The 22541-nt window shown below is 53.5% G+C and overlaps 1 protein-coding gene and 1 long non-coding RNA gene across 7 annotated transcripts in view; both read left to right on the forward strand.

The window, feature by feature from the left end:
• CTNNA2 (catenin alpha 2) overlaps positions 1 to 22541 on the forward strand; it is a 502913-nt gene that overhangs the window by 130413 nt on the left and 349959 nt on the right. Inside the window, exon 1 of one of the 5 annotated variants that reach the window (XM_032686523.1) lies at positions 18764 to 18830. The exons of the other annotated variants lie outside the window; for them this stretch is intronic. The gene's annotated coding sequence lies outside the window, so the exon portion shown is untranslated. Of the gene's footprint in view, positions 1 to 18763; positions 18831 to 22541 lie in introns of those variants that run through there. 5 annotated transcript variants of the gene reach the window in all.
• On the forward strand, positions 1374 to 21002 carry LOC116786156. Of its 2 annotated transcripts, XR_004356845.1 has the most exons (8): positions 1374 to 1715; positions 1800 to 1967; positions 2044 to 2106; positions 6167 to 6355; positions 10559 to 10747; positions 14950 to 15138; positions 19343 to 19531; positions 19608 to 21002. It is a non-coding gene; the product is annotated as an uncharacterized LOC116786156 (long non-coding RNA). The 2 variants fall into 2 exon arrangements; XR_004356844.1 differs by having other exon boundaries at positions 1374 to 1967.

The raw sequence follows: 22541 nt of genomic DNA on the forward strand, positions 1-22541 counted from the left end.
GGACAGGGCTGGATGACCTTGAAAGGTCTTTTCCTACACAACCATTGTATAATTCCATGGATCTCAATTGTTTTAATCAGTTGTTTCAGAAATTCACTCTGCTTTTAATCTTAGTAGTTGGCTGAACGACATATTATGGTGAATGTTTTATCTGTGCTTGTGTATGAATGGGCATGTTGATACGTTTTTGTGGAAATGTCAGTTCCAGAGTACAAAGGATTTTATAGCATTTTGCAGGATTTTGTAGCAAATGAATCACATGGTATGACCTCTGTAAAAAGAAGTACCCTGGGTTACTGTGGGTTAGGATCTTGCCTACATTCACCTTTAATTGTGGGAATGCTGCTGCTCTCTATTTGCTGTATAGGAGCACCATCTAGTGGGCTTCTGGTTTTATTTTTTTATGTATAATATTTCTTCCCCCCCTCCCGAAATGCTCCTGTATAGTAAATTAGTATTGTATTAGAAATCAGGAATACTCTGTAATTTAACCATAGCTGATTGCTACCATTTCTTCCAGTGATAGAAAAAACCAACACACCAAGTGCTTCCTGTGCTTTCCTGTCTAATACATTTATCCTGTTTGTAGCAGAACTGTAGCAAGTTTATTTGCAAAGGAGTTTTGGTAGTGAACTCTCATCCACACAAATTTGTTAGAGATAGTAAAAACACGGAAAGGAAATACACTTTAAAAACCTAAATAATATTCCTACAAAGAATTATGTTTTCTGTAGCAATAAAATTGTTTCATTATTATTGAAATTATTGCAAGTTTCTTATTTAATTGTAATTGGTAAAGTATGAATATCTGAAGTGTTAAATAAAAAAATATACTATTTTTTCAGTAACTCAGAAAGAACACTAAGTGAAATGTTTTAATTAGACTACACTTGCTACTATTTTGAGTATGTTTATTTAGCACCTCTGAGATGCCTCTATAACTTAGATATGTGAGAACTGAACACCACTAATATTTCAGAGAAAGAATATCTCCATTTACAGAATAACAGAATATACTGATTTGGAAGGGAGGGACCCACAAGGATCATCGAGTCCAACCTTTAGCCCTGCACAGGACCATCCCCAAGAGTCTCCCCCTGTGCCTGAGAACATTGCCCAAACACTTATTGAAAACTATCAGGCTTGGTGCTGTGACCACTTCCCTGGGGAGCCTTTTCCAGTACCCAATCAGCCTCTGGGGGAAGAAACTCTTTCTAATATCCAACCTAAACCTCCCCTGACACAACTTGAGGCCATTTCCTTGTGTCCTATTACTGGTCACCACAGAGAAGAGATCAGTGCCTGCCCCTCCTTCTCCCCTCATTAGGAACTTCTAGACTGCAGTAAAGTCTCCCCTCACCTCCTCTTCTCCAGGGTCTAAATGAAGTAACTACATGTGAACTACTTACATGTCCGTGGGGCTACTATATCTTAACTCTTTAAATATTTTGGTGGATCAATGCACTAACAACATATTATGTCCTTATCAATGTTGGGGGGATCTATGCACTAAGTACGTGTAACTACTCATAGAATTCTTGGGGAACTACATATTGACTCCCAACAGAGTTGTTGGGGCACTGCCTAATTCCTACTTCTATACTTGTCGGGGCAAACATGCTAGCTACATCTTAGCTACATCTAAATGAACTGCTGTTAATATAGGGACTGTCTGTCAGGCCATAGGTGGAAGCTATGTCAGGGCCTCGGTGAAGGTTGCCAGGCCCTAAGTGAAGGTTGTCAGGGCCTTAGTGAAGGTTGTCAGGGCTTAGTTGAAGGTTGTCAGGGCCTGGGTGAAGGTTGTCAGGCCCTAGGTGAAGGTTGTCAGGGCTTGGGTGAAGGTTGTCAGGGCCTGGGTGAAGGTTGTCAGGGCTTGGCTGAAGGTTGTCAGGGCTTAGGTGAAGGTTGTCAGGGCCTGGGTGAAGGTTGTCAGGCCCTAGGTGAAGGTTGTCAGGCCCTAGGTGAAGGTTGTCAGGGAGAGAAGAAACACCCTGAAAACCTTCACCGAGGCCCGGACAACCTTCACCTAGGGCCTGGGTGAAGATTGTCAGGCCCTAGGTGAAGGTTGTCAGGGCCTCGGTGAAGGTTGTCCGGGCCTCGGTGAAGGTTTTCAGGGTGTTTCTTCTCCAGGCCGCAGCTCGTGTGCTGCAAGGGTTCCAGCAGCCGCTGCTGGAAGTCCCTCCTGGTCCACCCTTAGGGGCCCTCCTCTCAGGGCCCTCCTCTGCAGACCATGCTCTTCTTCCTCTTCCTTGTTTGCATCGCCCTTGTCACCTTCTTCTTGATTTCCTTGGCGAATGCCCAGATTTCCTTCACCTCTTTGTATCTCTTCCTGATGGTGAGCATGGTCTGGACGGATTCCCTCCTCCTCCTCGTCGCCTCTTCGAGGGCTCTCCTGGCGGCTGCTCTCTGGTTCATGGCTGCTATTGTGCGGCTGAACCAGAGCGCCAAGAGGAGGCCCAGGGCTACAGCAGGAGCCGAGAAGTGCCACTGCTGGAGGGCAGCCCAGAGCAGGGCTCCCCCGGCACGCAGAGCGTGCTCCAGGGGGCCCTGCTCCAGCTCCTGCTGCAGCCGACTCATCTCCCTCTGGAGATAGTGAGTGCGCAGCTCCATGCGCTCCCGCGTCACCTCGTCCAACCCGTCGCCCACCGGCTGCGGGTAGTGGATGAGGCTCTGCAGAAGCAAAGCAAGGAACATTGTCCGAGCCATAGCGTGCAGGGGAGAGAGAGTGGGGGGCGCCCACTCCCTGCCTCTGCCCAGACTGGACTGGGGCAGCGTTACCTGCGGTGGCCTTTTATACTCGCCTCCATTGTGACGTGTGCCATGTGACGTCACAGACGCCAGAGGCATCACAGCCAGGCCAGCCCCGCCCTTCGTGCCCACCCCGGCTCAGCCACTGCCAGTGGGCAACCAGAGCCCCGACAGCCGCCAAGTGCAGCCCCAGCGGCAGGGAATGGGCCCCCAGGGGCTCCCTTGGCAAAGCGGGCAGAAGCCCCCGATCCCTTGTCAAATGGAACGGTGGGGGACATGGCCCTTGGACGCTTTGCTCCTTTGGATCCCCTGCTGTGGGCCGGGATCAGTTCCCTCGGGGCTGACCTCTGGGCTTGCGGGGGTGCTGCTGGAGCTTTGGAACACCTCTGGGTGCTTGGTGGTGAATATCCTGGTGGTGGGATGGGTCCTCTCCGTGGCAGGATCTCTGTTGCTGCTTGGCACTGTGAGGGGACCTTGGTTGCAAAGAGACATTGCCCAGGAGTGAGGAGGAGCTGTGGGGGTGGATTTCCCGGAAGGAGACTGTAGCAACACCAAGTCGGGGCTCCTTTAGATCAAGAATGAAGCAGGGGGTGGTTCCGGCCCAGAATTTGAGCTGTTTGCAACATAGTAAAACGTGTGTGTTAAGCGGGGATAGGTCAACTCGTGTTGCCCCTGAAGGCCGGAGCAAAATGTGAGGATCTAATGTAAAACTGCATTCAGGGTACCCCTGGTTGGGTGGGACACCCCGTGTGCAGCAATAAAGAACGGCTTTGCCTCAGAAGGGGCCTCCTGTGACAATGACCCGCGTGGTTTTTCCTTTCTGAGCAGTTTTGACGCAGAGTGTGGCCGACTTCCCCTGAGCGACAGACACCTTCATGCGAGGTGACCCACTGTCCTCATTCTCGTTGGGTTCCCCTTGCAAGACCGCTCACCCCCAATTCTTTCAGGACCCCTGGGGAGGTGGGAGAGTCCCAGAGGAGAGGTGCCGTCTGTGTGGCCGTGCCCCCTGTCCCTTCAGTCCCTGTGTTCCGGCAGGCGCACATAAACAATTAATTGTTTCCCTTTCCAACAACGGCCTTTGACAGACAGTGAGAGAAGTGTCCAGAAAAGAAGGCAAGGTGGTTGTTCTTTCAGGAATCCTCCCCCAACCTTTGGCCACTGTCATGGTTTGAGATAGCCCAAATTCCAATTCCCTAGCTCCATCCCCCCTCCCACATCTCAACCCAATGTGAGATGGGTTTTTTTCCAGACAAAACACAACCAGACTCAGAATGGGGAAAGGGAATATATTACAATGACTATACAAATAAATACTACAATACATTATACACACGACTACAACTATCTCTACCATGACATAAGTATTTACAATGGATCAGATCTCTTCTCCCCTCCAAATAAAAGTCCAGGAGGGAAAGAAGGACAGATCCCTTCCAGTCTCTTAGGGCAGCAGCTTCTTCAGAGTAGCAGTCACTAAGCAGCAGCATCTTCTAAGGCAGCAGGCTCTCTCTCTGTTGTTTCTTGTAGCAGCTGATTGCTGGATCTCTGCCAGCACACACGAGGGGGGTATCCCCCTCGGCCACTCGTCTCTCCAAACGAGTGGTCTTCCGTGGGCTTCGTCACCCCAGACAAGGTCGTTTCACCACGGTCATATCACGAAGCACAGGGGGTCTTCGTGACGGTCTGGTATCTTCAGGAGATTCAAGCTCCTTGCAGGGCCTCTGTGCCCTGTCTCAGGCTGCGAGCTTCTTTGTAGCTTGCAGCAAGGGAGGGCCTCAAGGCCAACCTCCCACACCGTCCTGGCTGAGCTCTCAGGACGTCCGAGCTTCTCAGCATGTTGCACTTCAAGGCTCTTTCAAGTAAGAGTCTATCAACTTCCTCCTTCCAGGAGGTCTCAAAGGAGTTTTGGGGGGTCTGGTATCAGTTCTTACCCCCAAGAACTCTGTAGAACTCAGCTGCTGACTCTCCTTCCCTCAGGTCTCCTTCCAGGAGTCCCTTCTCTGGTGCTGCATGTCTTTGTTGCTTCTTCGGTTCAGTTCTGGCTGCTGCTTTCTCCGGCCACTGCCACGGCCACTGCCCACGATGGAGAAAACATCTCCCAGCATAACTATAGGCACCTAGCCCAGCATTATGCTGTTCCAGGTCCCCACAGGCTCCAGCTGGGGCTGGGGGGCCAAAGCCCCCCCCCCCGTGGGGCTCAGAGCCCCTTCCTCGTGGCTCACAACATGGCCACCTTCTTCTAACCTCCAACTACAACTCTTCTCTTCCGGTCTGGTTGTGATATGTTTACATTTTTTGCAGGAGCGCTCATTGGACAGAAATTCAAAACTTCCAGGGGTTTCCACCCCTTGGGGTCTACCACTTTTCTTATCCTCTGGGGGAAAACAAAGTCCAAACCACTACAGCCACGCATGAACTCCAAACCAGTAATCTGTGCCTTTGCGTGCAAGAGTGTGCCCAGGCGGCCAGTGAGGTGGCACCAGATCCGTGGGGAGCGTAGAGCTTGTCTAATGCATGAAAGGTGTTGGAATTGAGCAGAAAGAGACCCCCTTGAGTGTCAGCTGGTCATGCGAGATCAGATGGGCTGGGTGCAAGTAGGCTGAGTTTCAGATCAGAAGCAATTCAGCACTGCAGGTCTGGTCGAGTCCAATGAGAACTTGGAGAATCCAGATTGAAACCAGTAATTTTTATTGAAACAACGGGTTCAATCAAGCAGTTGATTGGCTCAAAAGAAGCCAGGTGGGAAGCAGAGGGGCGACAGGGCGAGCTGTGGGGAGGTGGGACGGCCACTGCTCCACTCCCTGCCCTGGGAGCCTTTGTCAGTCTCTGGGCCACAGCCAAATGGTGGCGGCCGAAGGCACGGCCTGCCCCAAAATGGCGGCTGGACCCACGGCCTGCCCCAGACTGTGACTGCTTCTGGATTTGTTGGGGAGAAATGCAGTAACTATATGTTAACTAATTAAATATTTTAGGGGGATAAATTGGCTACATGTTAACAACTTCTCTGTTTGAAGGGTCTAAATGAAGTAACTACATGTGAACTACTTACATGTCCGTGGGGCTACTATATCTTAACTCTTTAAATATTTTGGTGGATCAATGCACTAACAACATATTATGTCCTTATCAATGTTGGGGGCATCTATGCACTAAGTACGTGTAACTACTCATAGAATTCTTGGGGAACTACATATTGACTCCCAACAGAGTTGTTGGGGCACTGCCTAATTCCTACTTCTATGCTTGTCGGGGCAAACATGCTAGCTACATCTTAGCTACATCTAAATGAACTGCTGTTAATATAGGGACTGTCTGTCAGGCCATAGGTGGAAGCTATGTCAGGGCCTCGGTGAAGGTTGCCAGGCCCTAAGTGAAGGTTGTCAGGGCCTTAGTGAAGGTTGTCAGGGCTTAGTTGAAGGTTGTCAGGGCCTGGGTGAAGGTTGTCAGGCCCTAGGTGAAGGTTGTCAGGGCTTGGGTGAAGGTTGTCAGGGCCTGGGTGAAGGTTGTCAGGGCTTGGCTGAAGGTTGTCAGGGCTTAGGTGAAGGTTGTCAGGGCCTGGGTGAAGATTGTCAGGCCCTAGGTGAAGGTTGTCAGGGCCTCGGTGAAGGTTGTCAGGGAGAGAAGAAACACCCTGAAAACCTTCACCGAGGCCCGGACAACCTTCACCTAGGGCCTGGGTGAAGATTGTCAGGCCCTAGGTGAAGGTTGTCAGGGCCTCGGTGAAGGTTGTCCGGGCCTCGGTGAAGGTTTTCAGGGTGTTTCTTCTCCAGGCCGCAGCTCGTGTGCTGCAAGGGTTCCAGCAGCCGCTGCTGGAAGTCCCTCCTGGTCCACCCTTAGGGGCCCTCCTCTCAGGGCCCTCCTCTGCAGACCATGCTCTTCTTCCTCTTCCTTGTTTGCATCGCCCTTGTCACCTTCTTCTTGATTTCCTTGGCGAATGCCCAGATTTCCTTCACCTCTTTGTATCTCTTCCTGATGGTGAGCATGGTCTGGACGGATTCCCTCCTCCTCCTCGTCGCCTCTTCGAGGGCTCTCCTGGCGGCTGCTCTCTGGTTCATGGCTGCTATTGTGCGGCTGAACCAGAGCGCCAAGAGGAGGCCCAGGGCTACAGCAGGAGCCGAGAAGTGCCACTGCTGGAGGGCAGCCCAGAGCAGGGCTCCCCCGGCACGCAGAGCGTGCTCCAGGGGGCCCTGCTCCAGCTCCTGCTGCAGCCGACTCATCTCCCTCTGGAGATAGTGAGTGCGCAGCTCCATGCGCTCCCGCGTCACCTCGTCCAACCCGTCGCCCACCGGCTGCGGGTAGTGGATGAGGCTCTGCAGAAGCAAAGCAAGGAACATTGTCCGAGCCATAGCGTGCAGGGGAGAGAGAGTGGGGGGCGCCCACTCCCTGCCTCTGCCCAGACTGGACTGGGGCAGCGTTACCTGCGGTGGCCTTTTATACTCGCCTCCATTGTGACGTGTGCCATGTGACGTCACAGACGCCAGAGGCATCACAGCCAGGCCAGCCCCGCCCTTCGTGCCCACCCCGGCTCAGCCACTGCCAGTGGGCAACCAGAGCCCCGACAGCCGCCAAGTGCAGCCCCAGCGGCAGGGAATGGGCCCCCAGGGGCTCCCTTGGCAAAGCGGGCAGAAGCCCCCGATCCCTTGTCAAATGGAACGGTGGGGGACATGGCCCTTGGACGCTTTGCTCCTTTGGATCCCCTGCTGTGGGCCGGGATCAGTTCCCTCGGGGCTGACCTCTGGGCTTGCGGGGGTGCTGCTGGAGCTTTGGAACACCTCTGGGTGCTTGGTGGTGAATATCCTGGTGGTGGGATGGGTCCTCTCCGTGGCAGGATCTCTGTTGCTGCTTGGCACTGTGAGGGGACCTTGGTTGCAAAGAGACATTGCCCAGGAGTGAGGAGGAGCTGTGGGGGTGGATTTCCCGGAAGGAGACTGTAGCAACACCAAGTCGGGGCTCCTTTAGATCAAGAATGAAGCAGGGGGTGGTTCCGGCCCAGAATTTGAGCTGTTTGCAACATAGTAAAACGTGTGTGTTAAGCGGGGATAGGTCAACTCGTGTTGCCCCTGAAGGCCAGAGCAAAATGTGAGGATCTAATGTAAAACTGCATTCAGGGTACCCCTGGTTGGGTGGGACACCCCGTGTGCAGCAATAAAGAACGGCTTTGCCTCAGAAGGGGCCTCCTGTGACAATGACCCGCGTGGTTTTTCCTTTCTGAGCAGTTTTGACGCAGAGTGTGGCCGACTTCCCCTGAGCGACAGACACCTTCATGCGAGGTGACCCACTGTCCTCATTCTCGTTGGGTTCCCCTTGCAAGACCGCTCACCCCCAATTCTTTCAGGACCCCTGGGGAGGTGGGAGAGTCCCAGAGGAGAGGTGCCGTCTGTGTGGCCGTGCCCCCTGTCCCTTCAGTCCCTGTGTTCCGGCAGGCGCACATAAACAATTAATTGTTTCCCTTTCCAACAACGGCCTTTGACAGACAGTGAGAGAAGTGTCCAGAAAAGAAGGCAAGGTGGTTGTTCTTTCAGGAATCCTCCCCCAACCTTTGGCCACTGTCATGGTTTGAGATAGCCCAAATTCCAATTCCCTAGCTCCATCCCCCCTCCCACATCTCAACCCAATGTGAGATGGGTTTTTTTCCAGACAAAACACAACCAGACTCAGAATGGGGAAAGGGAATATATTACAATGACTATACAAATAAATACTACAATACATTATACACACGACTACAACTATCTCTACCATGACATAAGTATTTACAATGGATCAGATCTCTTCTCCCCTCCAAATAAAAGTCCAGGAGGGAAAGAAGGACAGATCCCTTCCAGTCTCTTAGGGCAGCAGCTTCTTCAGAGTAGCAGTCACTAAGCAGCAGCATCTTCTAAGGCAGCAGGCTCTCTCTCTCTGTTGTTTCTTGTAGCAGCTGATTGCTGGATCTCTGCCAGCACACACGAGGGGGGTATCCCCCTCGGCCACTCGTCTCTCCAAACGAGTGGTCTTCCGTGGGCTTCGTCACCCCAGACAAGGTCGTTTCACCACGGTCATATCACGAAGCACAGGGGGTCTTCGTGACGGTCTGGTATCTTCAGGAGATTCAAGCTCCTTGCAGGGCCTCTGTGCCCTGTCTCAGGCTGCGAGCTTCTTTGTAGCTTGCAGCAAGGGAGGGCCTCAAGGCCAACCTCCCACACCGTCCTGGCTGAGCTCTCAGGACGTCCGAGCTTCTCAGCATGTTGCACTTCAAGGCTCTTTCAAGTAAGAGTCTATCAACTTCCTCCTTCCAGGAGGTCTCAAAGGAGTTTTGGGGGGTCTGGTATCAGTTCTTACCCCCAAGAACTCTGTAGAACTCAGCTGCTGACTCTCCTTCCCTCAGGTCTCCTTCCAGGAGTCCCTTCTCTGGTGCTGCATGTCTTTGTTGCTTCTTCGGTTCAGTTCTGGCTGCTGCTTTCTCCGGCCACTGCCACGGCCACTGCCCACGATGGAGAAAACATCTCCCAGCATAACTATAGGCACCTAGCCCAGCATTATGCTGTTCCAGGTCCCCACAGGCTCCAGCTGGGGCTGGGGGGCCAAAGCCCCCCCCCCCTGTGGGGCTCAGAGCCCCTTCCTCGTGGCTCACAACATGGCCACCTTCTTCTAACCTCCAACTACAACTCTTCTCTTCCGGTCTGGTTGTGATATGTTTACATTTTTTGCAGGAGCGCTCATTGGACAGAAATTCAAAACTTCCAGGGGTTTCCACCCCTTGGGGTCTACCACTTTTCTTATCCTCTGGGGGGAAACAAAGTCCAAACCACTACAGCCACGCATGAACTCCAAACCAGTAATCTGTGCCTTTGCGTGCAAGAGTGTGCCCAGGCGGCCAGTGAGGTGGCACCAGATCCGTGGGGAGCGTAGAGCTTGTCTAATGCATGAAAGGTGTTGGAATTGAGCAGAAAAGAGACCCCCTTGAGTGTCAGCTGGTCATGCGAGATCAGATGGGCTGGGTGCAAGTAGGCTGAGTTTCAGATCAGAAGCAATTCAGCACTGCAGGTCTGGTCGAGTCCAATGAGAACTTGGAGAATCCAGATTGAAACCAGTAATTTTTATTGAAACAACGGGTTCAATCAAGCAGTTGATTGGCTCAAAAGAAGCCAGGTGGGAAGCAGAGGGGCGACAGGGCGAGCTGTGGGGAGGTGGGACGGCCACTGCTCCACTCCCTGCCCTGGGAGCCTTTGTCAGTCTCTGGGCCACAGCCAAATGGCGGCGGCCGAAGGCACGGCCTGCCCCAAAATGGCGGCTGGACCCACGGCCTGCCCCAGACTGTGACTGCTTCTGGATTTGTTGGGGAGAAATGCAGTAACTATATGTTAACTAATTAAATATTTTAGGGGGATAAATTGGCTACATGTTAACAACTTCTCTGTTTGAAGGGTCTAAATGAAGTAACTACATGTGAACTACTTACATGTCCGTGGGGCTACTATATCTTAACTCTTTAAATATTTTGGTGGATCAATGCACTAACAACATATTATGTCCTTATCAATGTTGGGGGCATCTATGCAATAAGTACGTGTAACTACTCATAGAATTCTTGGGGAACTACATATTGACTCCCAACAGAGTTGTTGGGGCACTGCCTAATTCCTACTTCTATGCTTGTCGGGGCAAACATGCTAGCTACATCTTAGCTACATCTAAATGAACTGCTGTTAATATAGGGACTGTCTGTCAGGCCATAGGTGGAAGCTATGTCAGGGCCTCGGTGAAGGTTGCCAGGCCCTAAGTGAAGGTTGTCAGGGCCTTAGTGAAGGTTGTCAGGGCTTAGTTGAAGGTTGTCAGGGCCTGGGTGAAGGTTGTCAGGCCCTAGGTGAAGGTTGTCAGGGCTTGGGTGAAGGTTGTCAGGGCCTGGGTGAAGGTTGTCAGGGCTTGGCTGAAGGTTGTCAGGGCTTAGGTGAAGGTTGTCAGGGCCTGGGTGAAGGTTGTCAGGCCCTAGGTGAAGGTTGTCAGGCCCTAGGTGAAGGTTGTCAGGGAGAGAAGAAACACCCTGAAAACCTTCACCGAGGCCCGGACAACCTTCACCTAGGGCCTGGGTGAAGATTGTCAGGCCCTAGGTGAAGGTTGTCAGGGCCTCGGTGAAGGTTGTCCGGGCCTCGGTGAAGGTTTTCAGGGTGTTTCTTCTCCAGGCCGCAGCTCGTGTGCTGCAAGGGTTCCAGCAGCCGCTGCTGGAAGTCCCTCCTGGTCCACCCTTAGGGGCCCTCCTCTCAGGGCCCTCCTCTGCAGACCATGCTCTTCTTCCTCTTCCTTGTTTGCATCGCCCTTGTCACCTTCTTCTTGATTTCCTTGGCGAATGCCCAGATTTCCTTCACCTCTTTGTATCTCTTCCTGATGGTGAGCATGGTCTGGACGGATTCCCTCCTCCTCCTCGTCGCCTCTTCGAGGGCTCTCCTGGCGGCTGCTCTCTGGTTCATGGCTGCTATTGTGCGGCTGAACCAGAGCGCCAAGAGGAGGCCCAGGGCTACAGCAGGAGCCGAGAAGTGCCACTGCTGGAGGGCAGCCCAGAGCAGGGCTCCCCCGGCACGCAGAGCGTGCTCCAGGGGGCCCTGCTCCAGCTCCTGCTGCAGCCGACTCATCTCCCTCTGGAGATAGTGAGTGCGCAGCTCCATGCGCTCCCGCGTCACCTCGTCCAACCCGTCGCCCACCGGCTGCGGGTAGTGGATGAGGCTCTGCAGAAGCAAAGCAAGGAACATTGTCCGAGCCATAGCGTGCAGGGGAGAGAGAGTGGGGGGCGCCCACTCCCTGCCTCTGCCCAGACTGGACTGGGGCAGCGTTACCTGCGGAGGCCTTTTATACTCGCCTCCATTGTGACGTGTGCCATGTGACGTCACAGACGCCAGAGGCATCACAGCCAGGCCAGCCCCGCCCTTCGTGCCCACCCCGGCTCAGCCACTGCCAGTGGGCAACCAGAGCCCCGACAGCCGCCAAGTGCAGCCCCAGCGGCAGGGAATGGGCCCCCAGGGGCTCCCTTGGCAAAGCGGGCAGAAGCCCCCGATCCCTTGTCAAATGGAACGGTGGGGGACATGGCCCTTGGACGCTTTGCTCCTTTGGATCCCCTGCTGTGGGCCGGGATCAGTTCCCTCGGGGCTGACCTCTGGGCTTGCGGGGGTGCTGCTGGAGCTTTGGAACACCTCTGGGTGCTTGGTGGTGAATATCCTGGTGGTGGGATGGGTCCTCTCCGTGGCAGGATCTCTGTTGCTGCTTGGCACTGTGAGGGGACCTTGGTTGCAAAGAGACATTGCCCAGGAGTGAGGAGGAGCTGTGGGGGTGGATTTCCCGGAAGGAGACTGTAGCAACACCAAGTCGGGGCTCCTTTAGATCAAGAATGAAGCAGGGGGTGGTTCCGGCCCAGAATTTGAGCTGTTTGCAACATAGTAAAACGTGTGTGTTAAGCGGGGATAGGTCAACTCGTGTTGCCCCTGAAGGCCGGAGCAAAATGTGAGGATCTAATGTAAAACTGCATTCAGGGTACCCCTGGTTGGGTGGGACACCCCGTGTGCAGCAATAAAGAACGGCTTTGCCTCAGAAGGGGCCTCCTGTGACAATGACCCGCGTGGTTTTTCCTTTCTGAGCAGTTTTGACGCAGAGTGTGGCCGACTTCCCCTGAGCGACAGACACCTTCATGCGAGGTGACCCACTGTCCTCATTCTCGTTGGGTTCCCCTTGCAAGACCGCTCACCCCCAATTCTTTCAGGACCCCTGGGGAGGTGGGAGAGTCCCAGAGGAGAGGTGCCGTCTGTGTGGCCGTGCCCCCTGTCCCTTCAGTCCCTGTGTTCCGGCAGGCGCACATAAACAATTAATTGTTTCCCTTTCCAACAACGGCCTTTGACAGACAGTGAGAGAAGTGTCCAGAAAAGAAGGCAAGGTGGTTGTTCTTTCAGGAATCCTCCCCCAACCTTTGGCCACTGTCATGGTTTGAGATAGCCCAAATTCCAATTCCCTAGCTCCATCCCCCCTCCCACATCTCAACCCAATGTGAGATGGGTTTTTTTCCAGACAAAACACAACCAGACTCAGAATGGGGAAAGGGAATATATTACAATGACTATACAAATAAATACTACAATACATTATACACACGACTACAACTATCTCTACCATGACATAAGTATTTACAATGGATCAGATCTCTTCTCCCCTCCAAATAAAAGTCCAGGAGGGAAAGAAGGACAGATCCCTTCCAGTCTCTTAGGGCAGCAGCTTCTTCAGAGTAGCAGTCACTAAGCAGCAGCATCTTCTAAGGCAGCAGGCTCTCTCTCTCTGTTGTTTCTTGTAGCAGCTGATTGCTGGATCTCTGCCAGCACACACGAGGGGGGTATCCCCCTCGGCCACTCGTCTCTCCAAACGAGTGGTCTTCCGTGGGCTTCGTCACCCCAGACAAGGTCGTTTCACCACGGTCATATCACGAAGCACAGGGGGTCTTCGTGACGGTCTGGTATCTTCAGGAGATTCAAGCTCCTTGCAGGGCCTCTGTGCCCTGTCTCAGGCTGCGAGCTTCTTTGTAGCTTGCAGCAAGGGAGGGCCTCAAGGCCAACCTCCCACACCGTCCTGGCTGAGCTCTCAGGACGTCCGAGCTTCTCAGCATGTTGCACTTCAAGGCTCTTTCAAGTAAGAGTCTATCAACTTCCTCCTTCCAGGAGGTCTCAAAGGAGTTTTGGGGGGTCTGGTATCAGTTCTTACCCCCAAGAACTCTGTAGAACTCAGCTGCTGACTCTCCTTCCCTCAGGTCTCCTTCCAGGAGTCCCTTCTCTGGTGCTGCATGTCTTTGTTGCTTCTTCGGTTCAGTTCTGGCTGCTGCTTTCTCCGGCCACTGCCACGGCCACTGCCCACGATGGAGAAAACATCTCCCAGCATAACTATAGGCACCTAGCCCAGCATTATGCTGTTCCAGGTCCCCACAGGCTCCAGCTGGGGCTGGGGGGCCAAAGCCCCCCCCCCTGTGGGGCTCAGAGCCCCTTCCTCGTGGCTCACAACATGGCCACCTTCTTCTAACCTCCAACTACAACTCTTCTCTTCCGGTCTGGTTGTGATATGTTTACATTTTTTGCAGGAGCGCTCATTGGACAGAAATTCAAAACTTCCAGGGGTTTCCACCCCTTGGGGTCTACCACTTTTCTTATCCTCTGGGGGAAAACAAAGTCCAAACCACTACAGCCACGCATGAACTCCAAACCAGTAATCTGTGCCTTTGCGTGCAAGAGTGTGCCCAGGCGGCCAGTGAGGTGGCACCAGATCCGTGGGGAGCGTAGAGCTTGTCTAATGCATGAAAGGTGTTGGAATTGAGCAGAAAAGAGACCCCCTTGAGTGTCAGCTGGTCATGCGAGATCAGATGGGCTGGGTGCAAGTAGGCTGAGTTTCAGATCAGAAGCAATTCAGCACTGCAGGTCTGGTCGAGTCCAATGAGAACTTGGAGAATCCAGATTGAAACCAGTAATTTTTATTGAAACAACGGGTTCAATCAAGCAGTTGATTGGCTCAAAAGAAGCCAGGTGGGAAGCAGAGGGGCGACAGGGCGAGCTGTGGGGAGGTGGGACGGCCACTGCTCCACTCCCTGCCCTGGGAGCCTTTGTCAGTCTCTGGGCCACAGCCAAATGGTGGCGGCCGAAGGCACGGCCTGCCCCAAAATGGCGGCTGGACCCACGGCCTGCCCCAGACTGTGACTGCTTCTGGATTTGTTGGGGAGAAATGCAGTAACTATATGTTAACTAATTAAATATTTTAGGGGGATAAATTGGCTACATGTTAACAACTTCTCTGTTTGAAGGGTCTAAATGAAGTAACTACATGTGAACTACTTACATGTCCGTGGGGCTACTATATCTTAACTCTTTAAATATTTTGGTGGATCAATGCACTAACAACATATTATGTCCTTATCAATGTTGGGGGCATCTATGCACTAAGTACGTGTAACTACTCATAGAATTCTTGGGGAACTACATATTGACTCCCAACAGAGTTGTTGGGGCACTGCCTAATTCCTACTTCTATGCTTGTCGGGGCAAACATGCTAGCTACATCTTAGCTACATCTAAATGAACTGCTGTTAATATAGGGACTGTCTGTCAGGCCATAGGTGGAAGCTATGTCAGGGCCTCGGTGAAGGTTGCCAGGCCCTAAGTGAAGGTTGTCAGGGCCTTAGTGAAGGTTGTCAGGGCTTAGTTGAAGGTTGTCAGGGCCTGGGTGAAGGTTGTCAGGCCCTAGGTGAAGGTTGTCAGGGCTTGGGTGAAGGTTGTCAGGGCCTGGGTGAAGGTTGTCAGGGCTTGGCTGAAGGTTGTCAGGGCTTAGGTGAAGGTTGTCAGGGCCTGGGTGAAGGTTGTCAGGCCCTAGGTGAAGGTTGTCAGGCCCTAGGTGAAGGTTGTCAGGGAGAGAAGAAACACCCTGAAAACCTTCACCGAGGCCCGGACAACCTTCACCTAGGGCCTGGGTGAAGATTGTCAGGCCCTAGGTGAAGGTTGTCAGGGCCTCGGTGAAGGTTGTCCGGGCCTCGGTGAAGGTTTTCAGGGTGTTTCTTCTCCAGGCCGCAGCTCGTGTGCTGCAAGGGTTCCAGCAGCCGCTGCTGGAAGTCCCTCCTGGTCCACCCTTAGGGGCCCTCCTCTCAGGGCCCTCCTCTGCAGACCATGCTCTTCTTCCTCTTCCTTGTTTGCATCGCCCTTGTCACCTTCTTCTTGATTTCCTTGGCGAATGCCCAGATTTCCTTCACCTCTTTGTATCTCTTCCTGATGGTGAGCATGGTCTGGACGGATTCCCTCCTCCTCCTCGTCGCCTCTTCGAGGGCTCTCCTGGCGGCTGCTCTCTGGTTCATGGCTGCTATTGTGCGGCTGAACCAGAGCGCCAAGAGGAGGCCCAGGGCTACAGCAGGAGCCGAGAAGTGCCACTGCTGGAGGGCAGCCCAGAGCAGGGCTCCCCCGGCACGCAGAGCGTGCTCCAGGGGGCCCTGCTCCAGCTCCTGCTGCAGCCGACTCATCTCCCTCTGGAGATAGTGAGTGCGCAGCTCCATGCGCTCCCGCGTCACCTCGTCCAACCCGTCGCCCACCGGCTGCGGGTAGTGGATGAGGCTCTGCAGAAGCAAAGCAAGGAACATTGTCCGAGCCATAGCGTGCAGGGGAGAGAGAGTGGGGGGCGCCCACTCCCTGCCTCTGCCCAGACTGGACTGGGGCAGCGTTACCTGCGGTGGCCTTTTATACTCGCCTCCATTGTGACGTGTGCCATGTGACGTCACAGACGCCAGAGGCATCACAGCCAGGCCAGCCCCGCCCTTCGTGCCCACCCCGGCTCAGCCACTGCCAGTGGGCAACCAGAGCCCCGACAGCCGCCAAGTGCAGCCCCAGCGGCAGGGAATGGGCCCCCAGGGGCTCCCTTGGCAAAGCGGGCAGAAGCCCCCGATCCCTTGTCAAATGGAACGGTGGGGGACATGGCCCTTGGACGCTTTGCTCCTTTGGATCCCCTGCTGTGGGCCGGGATCAGTTCCCTCGGGGCTGACCTCTGGGCTTGCGGGGGTGCTGCTGGAGCTTTGGAACACCTCTGGGTGCTTGGTGGTGAATATCCTGGTGGTGGGATGGGTCCTCTCCGTGGCAGGATCTCTGTTGCTGCTTGGCACTGTGAGGGGACCTTGGTTGCAAAGAGACATTGCCCAGGAGTGAGGAGGAGCTGTGGGGGTGGATTTCCCGGAAGGAGACTGTAGCAACACCAAGTCGGGGCTCCTTTAGATCAAGAATGAAGCAGGGGGTGGTTCCGGCCCAGAATTTGAGCTGTTTGCAACATAGTAAAACGTGTGTGTTAAGCGGGGATAGGTCAACTCGTGTTGCCCCTGAAGGCCAGAGCAAAATGTGAGGATCTAATGTAAAACTGCATTCAGGGTACCCTGGTTGGGTGGGACACCCCGTGTGCAGCAATAAAGAACGGCTTTGCCTCAGAAGGGGCCTCCTGTGACAATGACCCGCGTGGTTTTTCCTTTCTGAGCAGTTTTGACGCAGAGTGTGGCCGACTTCCCCTGAGCGACAGACACCTTCATGCGAGGTGACCCACTGTCCTCATTCTCGTTGGGTTCCCCTTGCAAGACCGCTCACCCCCAATTCTTTCAGGACCCCTGGGGAGGTGGGAGAGTCCCAGAGGAGAGGTGCCGTCTGTGTGGCCGTGCCCCCTGTCCCTTCAGTCCCTGTGTTCCGGCAGGCGCACATAAACAATTAATTGTTTCCCTTTCCAACAACGGCCTTTGACAGACAGTGAGAGAAGTGTCCAGAAAAGAAGGCAAGGTGGTTGTTCTTTCAGGAATCCTCCCCCAACCTTTGGCCACTGTCATGGTTTGAGATAGCCCAAATTCCAATTCCCTAGCTCCATCCCCCCTCCCACATCTCAACCCAATGTGAGATGGGTTTTTTTTCCAGACAAAACACAACCAGACTCAGAATGGGGAAAGGGAATATATTACAATGACTATACAAATAAATACTACAATACATTATACACACGACTACAACTATCTCTACCATGACATAAGTATTTACAATGGATCAGATCTCTTCTCCCCTCCAAATAAAAGTCCAGGAGGGAAAGAAGGACAGATCCCTTCCAGTCTCTTAGGGCAGCAGCTTCTTCAGAGTAGCAGTCACTAAGCAGCAGCATCTTCTAAGGCAGCAGGCTCTCTCTCTCTGTTGTTTCTTGTAGCAGCTGATTGCTGGATCTCTGCCAGCACACACGAGGGGGGTATCCCCCTCGGCCACTCGTCTCTCCAAACGAGTGGTCTTCCGTGGGCTTCGTCACCCCAGACAAGGTCGTTTCACCACGGTCATATCACGAAGCACAGGGGGTCTTCGTGACGGTCTGGTATCTTCAGGAGATTCAAGCTCCTTGCAGGGCCTCTGTGCCCTGTCTCAGGCTGCGAGCTTCTTTGTAGCTTGCAGCAAGGGAGGGCCTCAAGGCCAACCTCCCACACCGTCCTGGCTGAGCTCTCAGGACGTCCGAGCTTCTCAGCATGTTGCACTTCAAGGCTCTTTCAAGTAAGAGTCTATCAACTTCCTCCTTCCAGGAGGTCTCAAAGGAGTTTTGGGGGGTCTGGTATCAGTTCTTACCCCCAAGAACTCTGTAGAACTCAGCTGCTGACTCTCCTTCCCTCAGGTCTCCTTCCAGGAGTCCCTTCTCTGGTGCTGCATGTCTTTGTTGCTTCTTCGGTTCAGTTCTGGCTGCTGCTTTCTCCGGCCACTGCCACGGCCACTGCCCACGATGGAGAAAACATCTCCCAGCATAACTATAGGCACCTAGCCCAGCATTATGCTGTTCCAGGTCCCCACAGGCTCCAGCTGGGGCTGGGGGGCCAAAGCCCCCCCCCCCTGTGGGGCTCAGAGCCCCTTCCTCGTGGCTCACAACATGGCCACCTTCTTCTAACCTCCAACTACAACTCTTCTCTTCCGGTCTGGTTGTGATATGTTTACATTTTTTGCAGGAGCGCTCATTGGACAGAAATTCAAAACTTCCAGGGGTTTCCACCCCTTGGGGTCTACCACTTTTCTTATCCTCTGGGGGGAAACAAAGTCCAAACCACTACAGCCACGCATGAACTCCAAACCAGTAATCTGTGCCTTTGCGTGCAAGAGTGTGCCCAGGCGGCCAGTGAGGTGGCACCAGATCCGTGGGGAGCGTAGAGCTTGTCTAATGCATGAAAGGTGTTGGAATTGAGCAGAAAAGAGACCCCCTTGAGTGTCAGCTGGTCATGCGAGATCAGATGGGCTGGGTGCAAGTAGGCTGAGTTTCAGATCAGAAGCAATTCAGCACTGCAGGTCTGGTCGAGTCCAATGAGAACTTGGAGAATCCAGATTGAAACCAGTAATTTTTATTGAAACAACGGGTTCAATCAAGCAGTTGATTGGCTCAAAAGAAGCCAGGTGGGAAGCAGAGGGGCGACAGGGGCGAGCTGTGGGGAGGTGGGACGGCCACTGCTCCACTCCCTGCCCTGGGAGCCTTTGTCAGTCTCTGGGCCACAGCCAAATGGCGGCGGCCGAAGGCACGGCCTGCCCCAAAATGGCGGCTGGACCCACGGCCTGCCCCAGACTGTGACTGCTTCTGGATTTGTTGGGGAGAAATGCAGTAACTATATGTTAACTAATTAAATATTTTAGGGGGATAAATTGGCTACATGTTAACAACTTCTCTGTTTGAAGGGTCTAAATGAAGTAACTACATGTGAACTACTTACATGTCCGTGGGGCTACTATATCTTAACTCTTTAAATATTTTGGTGGATCAATGCACTAACAACATATTATGTCCTTATCAATGTTGGGGGCATCTATGCAATAAGTACGTGTAACTACTCATAGAATTCTTGGGGAACTACATATTGACTCCCAACAGAGTTGTTGGGGCACTGCCTAATTCCTACTTCTATGCTTGTCGGGGCAAACATGCTAGCTACATCTTAGCTACATCTAAATGAACTGCTGTTAATATAGGGACTGTCTGTCAGGCCATAGGTGGAAGCTATGTCAGGGCCTCGGTGAAGGTTGCCAGGCCCTAAGTGAAGGTTGTCAGGGCCTTAGTGAAGGTTGTCAGGGCTTAGTTGAAGGTTGTCAGGGCCTGGGTGAAGGTTGTCAGGCCCTAGGTGAAGGTTGTCAGGGCTTGGGTGAAGGTTGTCAGGGCCTGGGTGAAGGTTGTCAGGGCTTGGCTGAAGGTTGTCAGGGCTTAGGTGAAGGTTGTCAGGGCCTGGGTGAAGGTTGTCAGGCCCTAGGTGAAGGTTGTCAGGCCCTAGGTGAAGGTTGTCAGGGAGAGAAGAAACACCCTGAAAACCTTCACCGAGGCCCGGACAACCTTCACCTAGGGCCTGGGTGAAGATTGTCAGGCCCTAGGTGAAGGTTGTCAGGGCCTCGGTGAAGGTTGTCCGGGCCTCGGTGAAGGTTTTCAGGGTGTTTCTTCTCCAGGCCGCAGCTCGTGTGCTGCAAGGGTTCCAGCAGCCGCTGCTGGAAGTCCCTCCTGGTCCACCCTTAGGGGCCCTCCTCTCAGGGCCCTCCTCTGCAGACCATGCTCTTCTTCCTCTTCCTTGTTTGCATCGCCCTTGTCACCTTCTTCTTGATTTCCTTGGCGAATGCCCAGATTTCCTTCACCTCTTTGTATCTCTTCCTGATGGTGAGCATGGTCTGGACGGATTCCCTCCTCCTCCTCGTCGCCTCTTCGAGGGCTCTCCTGGCGGCTGCTCTCTGGTTCATGGCTGCTATTGTGCGGCTGAACCAGAGCGCCAAGAGGAGGCCCAGGGCTACAGCAGGAGCCGAGAAGTGCCACTGCTGGAGGGCAGCCCAGAGCAGGGCTCCCCCGGCACGCAGAGCGTGCTCCAGGGGGCCCTGCTCCAGCTCCTGCTGCAGCCGACTCATCTCCCTCTGGAGATAGTGAGTGCGCAGCTCCATGCGCTCCCGCGTCACCTCGTCCAACCCGTCGCCCACCGGCTGCGGGTAGTGGATGAGGCTCTGCAGAAGCAAAGCAAGGAACATTGTCCGAGCCATAGCGTGCAGGGGAGAGAGAGTGGGGGGCGCCCACTCCCTGCCTCTGCCCAGACTGGACTGGGGCAGCGTTACCTGCGGTGGCCTTTTATACTCGCCTCCATTGTGACGTGTGCCATGTGACGTCACAGACGCCAGAGGCATCACAGCCAGGCCAGCCCCGCCCTTCGTGCCCACCCCGGCTCAGCCACTGCCAGTGGGCAACCAGAGCCCCGACAGCCGCCAAGTGCAGCCCCAGCGGCAGGGAATGGGCCCCCAGGGGCTCCCTTGGCAAAGCGGGCAGAAGCCCCCGATCCCTTGTCAAATGGAACAGTGGGGGACATGGCCCTTGGACGCTTTGCTCCTTTGGATCCCCTGCTGTGGGCCGGGATCAGTTCCCTCGGGGCTGACCTCTGGGCTTGCGGGGGTGCTGCTGGAGCTTTGGAACACCTCTGGGTGCTTGGTGGTGAATATCCTGGTGGTGGGATGGGTCCTCTCCGTGGCAGGATCTCTGTTGCTGCTTGGCACTGTGAGGGGACCTTGGTTGCAAAGAGACATTGCCCAGGAGTGAGGAGGAGCTGTGGGGGTGGATTTCCCGGAAGGAGACTGTAGCAACACCAAGTCGGGGCTCCTTTAGATCAAGAATGAAGCAGGGGGTGGTTCCGGCCCAGAATTTGAGCTGTTTGCAACATAGTAAAACGTGTGTGTTAAGCGGGGATAGGTCAACTCGTGTTGCCCCTGAAGGCCGGAGCAAAATGTGAGGATCTAATGTAAAACTGCATTCAGGGTACCCCTGGTTGGGTGGGACACCCCGTGTGCAGCAATAAAGAACGGCTTTGCCTCAGAAGGGGCCTCCTGTGACAATGACCCGCGTGGTTTTTCCTTTCTGAGCAGTTTTGACGCAGAGTGTGGCCGACTTCCCCTGAGCGACAGACACCTTCATGCGAGGTGACCCACTGTCCTCATTCTCGTTGGGTTCCCCTTGCAAGACCGCTCACCCCCAATTCTTTCAGGACCCCTGGGGAGGTGGGAGAGTCCCAGAGGAGAGGTGCCGTCTGTGTGGCCGTGCCCCCTGTCCCTTCAGTCCCTGTGTTCCGGCAGGCTTAGTTGTTTCATTCTGTCTAGGTGTTGCTTGGGAGAAACAACCAAATTCTCCAGACGTTGAGTAGCCAACTTCTATATTGAAACCATAGAACATTAAGGCAAGTCTGAGATATGAAGACAATTTTAAAACAACATCCAAACAAAGGAAGGCACTTCACAAAGTTCCCCCTAAGAATCTGTAAGTTATCTAGGGAATTAGGTCTCCCTTCAGTCTCCTCTTTTCCATGCTTAACGACCGTGTGCCCTTAGCCTCCTTATATGACTTCCCCTCAGTGCCCTTCATCTGGAGAACAGTTTGAAGAGCGTTCTGTCAAGGTTGGGGCTCTTGCTTCTGCTCTTCGTTATACGCTTACACCTGAGTGTGAGCCTTGTTGAGTTCCTGTAAATTTTACCATCTCGATGTCCCAGAAGAAAAGATCATGGAATCACAAAATGGTTTGGGGTGGAAGGGACATAAAAACCATCCAGTCCCATCCCCTGCCATGGGTAGGGACACCTTCCCCTATCCCAGGTTGCTCTAACCACTGTCTGGACACTGGACACTGACCTTGGACACTTCCAGGGATGGGGCAGCCACAGCTCCTCTGGGCAACCTGTGCCAGGGCCTCACTACCCTTGCAGGGAAGAATTTCTTCCTAATACCCCATCTAACCCTGCCCTCTTTCAGTATGCAGCCATTCCCCCCTGTCCTGTCATTCCAGACCCTCTCCAGCTCATTTGGAGCACCCTCTGAATTATATCTCTGTTTTTTTAACACCCCAGAGTGGCTCACCAGAAACTGCAATGCAACACTGCACTGTCACACTCTTCTTATTTTGTTGAATTACAGCTGTATGGCGTGTCTGTGTAACACAGCATCCTGGCAGGGAGAAATGGTTGATTTATTGCTAAAACAGAGCTAAACAGCCTTGTTAGCAAGGTGGGAGACACAGACAAATGTACATAAACCAAACCTGCGAGCCCATGGCATTTGTTTTCGCAGTAGTGCAGCGCTTCTGACAAAGAAATGCATCAAACACTCTTATTTATACTTGTCTCCCAAGTTACTCAGAAAAACTGGGTTCTTCAGTGCATCCAGTGCTGCTTTTTACACAAATGCAGTTTTTCATACTTGTGGTTGTGAATTTATTTATCTAAAATATCTGTCAATCTGATTTTTCAGTGGCATTGTCACTGCTGTTTTGAGTCCTT

The sequence above is a fragment of the Chiroxiphia lanceolata genome, chromosome 4 (assembly GCF_009829145.1).
Source record: "Chiroxiphia lanceolata isolate bChiLan1 chromosome 4, bChiLan1.pri, whole genome shotgun sequence".
Classification (NCBI taxonomy): domain Eukaryota; kingdom Metazoa; phylum Chordata; class Aves; order Passeriformes; family Pipridae; genus Chiroxiphia; species Chiroxiphia lanceolata.